General features: G+C 25.1%; 1 long non-coding RNA gene across 1 annotated transcript; it reads left to right on the top strand.

Moving 5' to 3' along the window:
* Nucleotides 1–6024: 6024 nt before the first annotated feature.
* LOC135923241 (uncharacterized) lies at nt 6025–9848 on the top strand. The gene is made up of 3 exons (XR_010571158.1): nt 6025–6046; nt 9651–9722; nt 9771–9848. It is a non-coding gene; the product is annotated as an uncharacterized LOC135923241 (long non-coding RNA).
* Nucleotides 9849–10110: the final 262 nt, after the last annotated feature.

The raw sequence follows: 10110 nt of genomic DNA on the forward strand, positions 1-10110 counted from the left end.
TAATAACGTAATATAGGGAAAATTTTCTTTACCCTGTAAATATAGTATGTCAAATATGTAAAGCGTAAAGATATTTAAATTTTAATATTTAAATTTTAATATTTCGTAATTTCACAAGATATAAAAATGAAATTATTGTCATCAAAAATATAGGGCTTCCCATTTAGAGACATATAAGCATCAATCATCTTTCGTAAGGATTTGAAATAAAAGACAATTTCATTCGTTCTATTATCACGGACATAAGAAAATTCATTATATACTCCCATTTCTTTCAACATTTTATCAATAATAATGCATTGAGGTATATTATAAGCTTTAAAACAAAACATCATAACGTAAAAATTGAAAGATTTTGATGAAAAACTATTTTTTATCATATTACTCTTTTATTTTTTTATTTTTTTTACCTTTTATAATTTTGTAAATTTGGATAAAATTTTGACTATCGAAAAGAAAAGTCAAAAATTTTATTTTTCCTTTTATCATCTCCCATATCGAACGACGAATTTGATAAGTAATTCCTTTACCTTTTATAATTTTGTAAATTTGGATAAAATTTTGACTATCGAAAAGAAAAGTCAAAAAATTTTATTTGTCCTTTTATCATCTCCCATATCGAACGACGAATTTGATAAGTAATTCCTTTACCTTTTATTTTTATAAAAGAATTCAAGGTAAGAATATTTTAAATTTTTATTATTTTACTTTGTTTTATTTTATTTTTTTAAAGAGAAAGAAAAACGAAAAAACGTACCATCGTAACCGGGGCATCATAAAAGAAACTATTTAAATTAATTCTTTTTTAAATCAAATTTATTTTTATTTCTTTATATCTAAAAACATAGTATATATATAAAAAAAAGTTAATTTAAACATATTAAACAATCAACGTTAATATATTTAAAAAATAAATAATATTCAAATAAGACTAATCAACAGTACACAATTTAAAGTATTATAAACTTATATATTTTTAAATAATATAATTTATATGACATATAAAAGTTTTTCATATATTAAAAATTAATAATTTAAAAATATATGGTATTTTATTTATATTAAATTAAATATATTTTTTTTAGATATTACAGCATACATAATAGTAATTCTTTCGTTGGAGAAATAAAATATCCTTTTCCGAGGCCAAACCTCAATTTTAAACTGATTCCGAACTTGATTGGTCGGGCCGGATTGACCGGGTGAATAAGTAAAAATTTTTACATTAGGTTATATAGTTTCTTTCAATTTTATAATATTAAAATTAGAAAAACTATCATTTATAGATTATGGAGATTATATATTGGATAAGATCATTATTATAATTATATTGTTATAATTAGTTATAGTGCAATAGAGAAATTATTTGATTTGACTTGCATCTTAAAATAAAACCAAACAATACTATGCAATAATTAAGATAGATCAACGTAAATATTTAATATTTGGAATATTGATATAGCTCCTGATGTAACGTTTACTTCAGAATTTTACACATATCAATATAAATATAAAATTTCATTAAGAATTTATTAATGTTTCTTAAAAAAGTTTTTGATAAAGGTATATAGATACGGTATAACTGCGTCTCCGGAGATTTTGAAATTGTTATAATAAAATATTAGCCTGATAAAAAGCTATATTTCTGATATGTAAGTTTATTAAATGTTTTTAGAAATAAAATTTTTTGGAGTTTAGATAATACATTATAAAATATAGCATAAAATGAATATATACTAATAAAAATATATATAATATAATATAAAAAAAAATACCATGTGTCTTGAACTAAGAGGGAAAAGGGAGTGTCTTTTAAAACTTCAAATTCCATATTTTGTTTGAAGGAAATGGACAACTTTTTAACGCCCGTTCTTATTGTGATTTAAATAATTTTGGGATTGGAAACAGGGGTTTATCAAAACACTAAAAATTTGAGGATAAAAATAAAAGAATTTAAAAGGGTCCTATATTTATCGCAATAGATCAGAGTTTCTATTAGCGAGAAATGAGGTAAAACATGACACATTCCAGACAGGTCTTTTGGCTGCCAAGCCATGCGAGACGCTTACCAACCTCATTAAGGAGACCTAACTGCTCCAAACTATTGGGGAAACCGGCAGAAATAACTCAAATTCGCAGATCAACTTATTTAGATTATCATGTAAAACGGCCACTTTAAGGCAAATTTTGATCAAATTTCAGATAGAAAAGGAAAGAATTATAGGATTAAAAACCATTCAAAACTTTCACCTTTAGAAAAATATTGGAGTTTAAATTTGATTTAGGGATTTTTATCATAAAATGGCTGCAGGCGTGTAAGAAAAGGGGAGAGCCAGGAACAAATAAACCCCCCCCCCCGACCTTTACCTCAGAAGGCAAATAATTGATTATCTAAATAAGATTGGAAACGAAAAATTTATCATATATATTGGGGAAGGGGATGGGAGATGGTTATTTTTGATAAAATTTAAAATAATATATAACTAAATTAAAAAAATATATCTACAATTAGATTTTATTGCAGCTAGGGTATGTCAAATATTTGAACAAAAATACATTTACTAACGCTCTTAATGCAATACAATTTTAGGCTATTTTAAAATAAATACAAAAATGCTCAATATCTTAAAATAGTTTTAACTAGCAGCAAGGCTATATTTTAAAAAATTTTTTTTATAAAGGTAGTAAATAAATTTAGAAAGTCATACCGTTTCCAAATTATATTGATTAAAGCATAAAAAATTTTAAAACATTTATTAAACTTCTAATCAAATTCAAATGACCAACTTCCAAATTATTTTTTATCTGTTTTTGACCAGGCAAATAGGTAAAATAAATTATTTCTTAAATTTATTATGTTTCCATGGTATATATATTTCTAAGATCAAAATTTTATAACAATTTTTTTATATTGCCATAGTGGTCATAATAATTTTTAATTTGATAATAAATTAAAATATTTATATATTATTTATATGGTTATTTTTAGAAATGTGTCATAATCAATGGTCCCTAGCATATTTAGATATACAAAATGAACATTTGGATTATATCATACAGCAAAATATAAATTTACCAGAAGAAAAGAAGGAAAGCTATTTAAACTTAACTTTATATCCTATGACAGATAATGTGTTGAGTTCTAATTTTTTAATTGAACATAAAGATGACAATCGGACAATCTACCCGGACCCAAGCAAGAAATACCAATTTTATAAATGGTTTTACATGGACAATAGGGGCATAATCGTTGAAGACAAAAAAGATAATATGATGGTTACAACATATAAATTATCATTATTGAAGTTGCCCATTTTCGAAATTAACTATTATATTATAAAATAATAGAAATTAATACACCTTGTCTCAAATCAATCGAATTAGTTACGAATATTTATTTTTCGACAATTTAATTTATTTGTTCAAGCATGCCAGCCAAACTAATTTAGTATTTATATGCTAGATAAGTAGACTTTTTTTAAAATTATATGTTTAAATTATGCAACTAGAAGAAGTTTTAATTAATAAAAAATAAACTCGAACCACATTTTTGTCCCCATATTATCTTACATCATGATTCCTAAATTTAGTTAATCAAAATTATTAATCTTAATAATGTATCGACATTTATTTGATAACATTAATTAACAAATTCGGGGAGATAATTAGTACCCTAAAATTAAACTGTACTATTATATTAGCTTTAACTATATTTTTAATACCAAAAATATCCAAATAGAATATTAGACGATTTTTATTTACACTCTTACAAAAAAAAATCTTAAAATTTAATGATAAATATTCAAAAATTATATATATAATAAGGTACCTCAAAATGTCATTTTAAAAACTTTTAAACTCTACAAAGAATCATTCGATTTTTTTTTTGAACGAAATTAAGAATTTTATTTAAGAATACGTGAAACTTAACAGCTTTAACTTTTTTGGCATATGCTCAAGTCGGGTTTTAGAAAATTAAGATAAAAGAAAATGTTAAAAGACAAAAATTAATTTTTTTTCATAAACTGGCTAGATTTATTTTTATTATGTAGGACTATAGCCACTCGACTTTTTTGAAAATTTTTCTCAAATCATTAATCATACCACAAATTATTTTGGTCATCAAACAAATCTAAATTGAACGTCATTTCTTAACTCTAGTGACTTTTTTTTTACATAAATTTTTTTTTAAAATAATTATACCATCTCTATTTTAACATTAAAAAATCCGAAATATTTATAAAATAACTCAAATCGATGCTAAGTTAATAATCCGATAAAAAACAATAATTTAATTTTTAAAATTGCTCTCCTGTAAAATTATAAAATGTGGAGATAAAACTTCCAAATTCTCAGCCGACGATATGTTTAATTCTATATTTTATATGCGATCTGTTAAACGGCTAGATTTTAGCCGATTTTATAAAAACGGCTAACTTCAATATTTTACCCAGAAAAATATTATGCAAGCCCTGAAGATCTTGGTCATAGATGGCACAAATGTTTGGACATCTATTAACGAAATCTCTAAGTTTATACCATATTTTTTCTTGCTAAATTGAATATTTTTTAATTAAAATTTTGATTTGTCATTTAGAATGAGGTTTTTAAATGACAAATTTTTAAATTCCTTTTAATATTTTATAATAGGCTGCAACCCTATAGATCTTTTGAATAAACTTGAAAAATTGAAGAAAAAAAAGAAGATATTATTATGTGTTAAAAGAGAAAAACAAGACCATCCAATATGTATTTTGGGAAATCTAGTTACAAATTTTTTTTTTTGAAAAATTGAAGGTCTTAAGTTATATTTTTCGTAAAATCTTCGAATTTTCTTTCTCTTATATCGACATAATCAAATTACAAAAAAAAAATTGGGGATGTTAAGTTATATATATTCTTTAATAAAATAACAAAATTTAGTAAATAGAAAAAAAAAGGACAGGTTATGGAGTTGGAAAGATTTCAAAGCGTGACATATTATTTTGTCACCCAGTGTAACCAAAAGCTAACTTAAGTCGCTCTCGAGAGGGATAATCCATTAATCTTGATTATTTGTTTAATTTTTCCATATCGATTGATTGAAAATACGAACTATGAATATTTGTTGGGTGTGAATGATTTCATTTTAAATATTATTGATTTTTATTTGATAAAGAAGAGTGTATAATTTATGTTTACTAAAAAATTATTTTAATTTTAAATCATAGCACGGAACCATCGAAATAGAAGATGAATCTTATTTGATTAGAGGTAGACCTGTCGAGGGAGATCTAAGAAATTTGTATCGCTTAAAACGACTATCCAAGACCCGTAATGTACTACACAATGATCTCAAAGATTATATAGAGATACACAACAAGACAAAAGGTTTAAAAATTCTTATATGAGCATTTTACTATTTGTAAATAGATGAATATTTAAATTCCTTCTTTTAATATTCAATGTTTAAAAGTAATATCTTAGGAAATTAACCGTATTTTAGTCGGGTGCCTCTGGTGGCAATGGAGAGCTTTTCCCCAAAATTTACTGAATAAATTTTATTTTCGATTAAAATCTTTAATAAAAAAAATCACACGTAAAAATTATATCTAATATCAAATTGGAAAAATATTGCCTTCTGTAGTTCCAAGCTATCAAATAAAATAAAATAGTTTAAATCTTTCATATCATATCATTTAAATTCAAGGTTATTTTATAAAATGAAAATAGAGGAGATATATTTTCATTATATCTGGATGAAAATATTTCTATTTATTATATATTTAATCAATTCGATAAAGTTACTTGACATTTAAATATTTATTTGTAATGAATTAGCCAACAAATCAATAAAAAAGGCCAAGATTTTCAGTCCCCTTTTTAATGGTCCATATTATGTGGAAGCTATGTTTTACGTAGATCCCCTAAATATGACGATGACAAACGAAGAGTTAATTTCAGCCGCTGCTCAAGTAATAATTAATAATTCCATATTATAAAATATTTTTTCTATCTTTTAATTCATGAATATTGAGAAATGATTAACAAGCTATCCAGATCCCAGGTATACGTTTGGGTTTCACAAAAAAATAACATTTTACATATTTATTTAATTTTTATAATTAAAATATCATAGTTTGATTTTTATTAACCCGAATTTGTGTTTTCATCATGTGATTTTATTCTATTTAGAAAACTTTATTCTAATATGTTTAGGAGCAAGTTATAAATTAATTTTTCAATAGGATTGGGAACGCCATTCGTTGCTTGTTTCAAATAATGAGTAACGTGTTTCTCTCTCGTTACTCATGACTTTAAATGATTTCTATAGAAAATTTATTATATATCACTATTTTTTTTTTTAAATTTATAAATAATTTAAGTCTAGAGATAATTTCAGATCAACCACCATAGTTCTTCATTTTTATTTTATTTATTAAATTTTTGTTGCTAAGTTTTATAAAGTAGTTAATCTAATTAATATTAAATCAATCGGATATAGTCGGTCTAGAAATTGGAGGTCCACTAGAGATTTTTAAGATTTTCAAGATAGGAGTGGATTTCAATGATTAATTTATACTAAAGAAATATATATAGGTTAGCGACAATGTGTTTTTCCCGGTACTGTGTTATATCATATTTTGAATAGCTTATTTTATGTAAAATTCTGATTTTACCGGAAATCTGTGCTTTCATGTTTGAAATATCTACTGTGTATTTCAGACAATTTTTCCTTGAAACTTTAAGCTCAATATAATTTATATTAAATTTCCATAAGTTTTTATATAAATTATAAATGTCTTAAAAGTTTACAGCAAAATTGCCTACAATTTATAAGATAGGTATTTCAAACATGATAGAATATAATTATGGAAAAATCCGATTTCTAAATTTATAACGCGCTGAAAAGATTTTAATTTGAAATAATAGCACATTGCTGGAAAAAACAAATTGTCGCCCATTTTTGCAATTTTGTTTTAAACTTTTTATTAAATATCATTAAAAAAAATTAATCTCTTTAAAGTCCACTAAAACATAATTTACATAAAAAAAAATTTGAGTAACATTTTTTAGGGCTAACATTTAGAAAGTATTATAAATTGCCTCTCAGTTCTTACTTCAATCTAAGTCTTAAAATGTTTTTCCCAGTTTTAACAATTTTGGAGCACTCTAATTCTAGACCGAAGTTAAATTATATCATCTAATAATACCCTTTTATAAATAATATGTGTCAATAGTACTTAAGTTTTCAGATGAAGATGAATTAACTCTGCTCTAGTCTAATATTAAACAGTTTTTACATAAAAAAGAAAATTAAGGGCACTAAGTCTACGCTTTGTAATTATAGACTGTTCTTTAATACAAATATTTTAACATAAGTCCCAGCAGTTCATTTCTAAAAAAACTTGTGAAAATAAAACTATGAATTCAGATTAAATTCTGATAAAGATACATGGAAATTTATGAGGATCTAAAATAAGGATGCTTGTGAAGATGATCTAATTAGTTTTTTTTTTGAAAATAAATATCCTTCTTTAAATATTTATCATAAATTGTCAGTATTAAAAATTATAATTATAAATATAATAAAACCCTCTTATCCTCTACGCCAGTTGAACATGTGTTCAGCATAGCGAAAACTATTTTGAGCTCAAGAGCTCAATTTTTATCTCATTATTGAAAATAAATTGTTGGAAGAAATAAATAAATAAATTATCTACAAAAAAACTAATTAAAAAAATTTAATTAATAATCAATATTTAATCGAAATTTATCCAATTAAATTTGAATGCTTCTAACACTCATGATTTCAAATTCACTTCACTTGATGAATTAACATATTTAGTATCTTCTGTAGAAGGGCATGGGGCAATTTGCACCTTTCTTGACTCTTCATGATATTATCCCTAAATGGAAGACATCTTTACTCTTCTTCCTTCACGCAAGTCCTTTTTCTTGTTAAAAATCTCTTTTTTATACCAAGGATTTTTTAAGCACTCCGTCCAACACCGATTCCCTTTCCACTCCAAACATTCCAAAATGGAATAAATGTCTTAACCGAAAAAATAGTAAATTTCAGATTCAACGAAACCGCTTGGGCCCAAGCTTCGTTCCCAACCAAATTCGGTGGACTTAGCATTAGATCTCCCTTATCAATAACCTCTTTAGAATCGAGTAGCATCTTGTGAAAGCAAATAATCAACGCCCATCATTCTAAAGAAGACTCTCCCTTAATTGAGGCCATAAATAAAAACACGGATCAATGTTGATTCTCATCCCCCCCCCCCCACAACCAATATACAGACGGACTGGGATGCGCCGATAGTTGCTCCCTGCGTTAAAACACTCTTATCTAGCATGTAATCTACTGACCGCACCCTATTCATTTTTCTGCTCAATGTACTGGATATGAGTTTCTCAAGGTCATTCCTTCCTTCAATCTTCAACTTCAACATTAAAACAACGAACTTACCCACGCCATCGTTAGTCATCTAAACTGTTCCATAATCATCACGTGTCAGGTTGTAATTCGCCCGACTAGAACCCCAGGGTCATTTTAGATTCCTAGAGAGGACATTCATATATTGACCCCCGGACCCCATCTAACCAAGCACTCAACATCATTGTCCAAAATGAACAACTTAAAATTCCAAATACACAAAAATTTAAATGACCTTTGTTTCATTTCTATTATTTCAACCACACTTGCCAATTCGGCAAACTTGCACCACTTTTCAAAAACCTAAGATCACAAATCACCAAACTATCAGAAGAACCTAGTCATAGGTATCCTTAAAGCGAAATATATCAGCTTGATTGGTTGTCTACTAGCCAAAGAGCTTTACTAAACCCTTTTTACTTCTTATTTTTTTTCCTCGCTTTATACCCCCGGTCTTTATTGTTATTTTTTAAATTTTATGTACATACTTTTATCCCTTATTAATATAGACTATATATCTTTTTATATATTTTTTTAAATATTTTATATATATTTTTATAAAAATAAATAATGGTTTTTATATATTAAATTTTTTTTCAAAATCGTAGAAAACATATTATAAAAGTATCTTTTATTTAGTTCTCATTATTTTTTCAAATTTACTCTTAATAAATCATATTATGTCTGTATTTTAAAATAGTTGTTAAAGTATCACGTTTTCGATAAAAACGAAATTTTTTTAAAAAGTAAATACTGGCGGACAAATTTTATTATTCTTTCTTTTAACATTATTATTATACATATTAACTTAATAGTTTTGTTTTATTAACACTAACTAAAAATGATTAACATTATAGACTATTTTATTTATATTATTTTAGATGATATATAAAGCGTGATAATAAAAATAAGAAGTAGTACAAAAATATATTTATTCATGATCTATTCCGACAATTTTAACAATAGTTTTATAATATATTATTTTTATATAATTTTATTTTTATTATCTATGGGGAGAAAAGTAAATTTAAATATAATATTTCGTATTTTTTCGAGTAACGTGTCATTCTTTGATTAGCGAGGTAACACATTCTTTTTTCACAAGGTAAGAAGTAACGATAAAATTTAACGAATAACGCGTTTCTTTTTTTGTGGTAACATTTACAGTATTAAAAATGATTAATTTTAATTGATTAAACTACTATTTTTCTATACAATTTTTTAATAGGTTGATTACATTTTAAGGGATCCTACATTTCAAAGAGAAGCCCATTTTATTCTCAAAGGAATTAAACAATATGTAAATTACTTAAATTTTAAAATTTATTCTATATATTTTTTTTCTTAGTGCGGACCTGATATTAGAAAAGAAGAGGATCTTGATATATTTTGCCAATACACTGCCAACGCTCGTGCTAACAAGGAGGAAGATGTTTCTTACTTGATTTCGGCGTATAATTATTTTGAATTTTTTTATTTAGCGCGTTATAGATAATTTTTTTTAGACAGTTCATTGTTTGAAAGACACATTTTATTCCTTTTTTAAAAATCAGAGTTTATATAATATCTTCAAAAAAATTTTAAGCAAAAATTTTTCAAGTTATTTGTATACTTTACAATAGGCATAGTGATGTTAAACAGCTCGATTTGAGCCTATTTTTAAAAACGGCGAACTCAATATTTTATCC

The sequence above is a fragment of the Gordionus sp. m RMFG-2023 genome, chromosome 1 (genome assembly GCF_954871325.1).
Source record: "Gordionus sp. m RMFG-2023 chromosome 1, tfGorSpeb1-WG-v2, whole genome shotgun sequence".
Classification (NCBI taxonomy): Eukaryota; Metazoa; Nematomorpha; class Gordioida; order Chordodea; family Parachordodidae; genus Gordionus; species Gordionus sp. m RMFG-2023.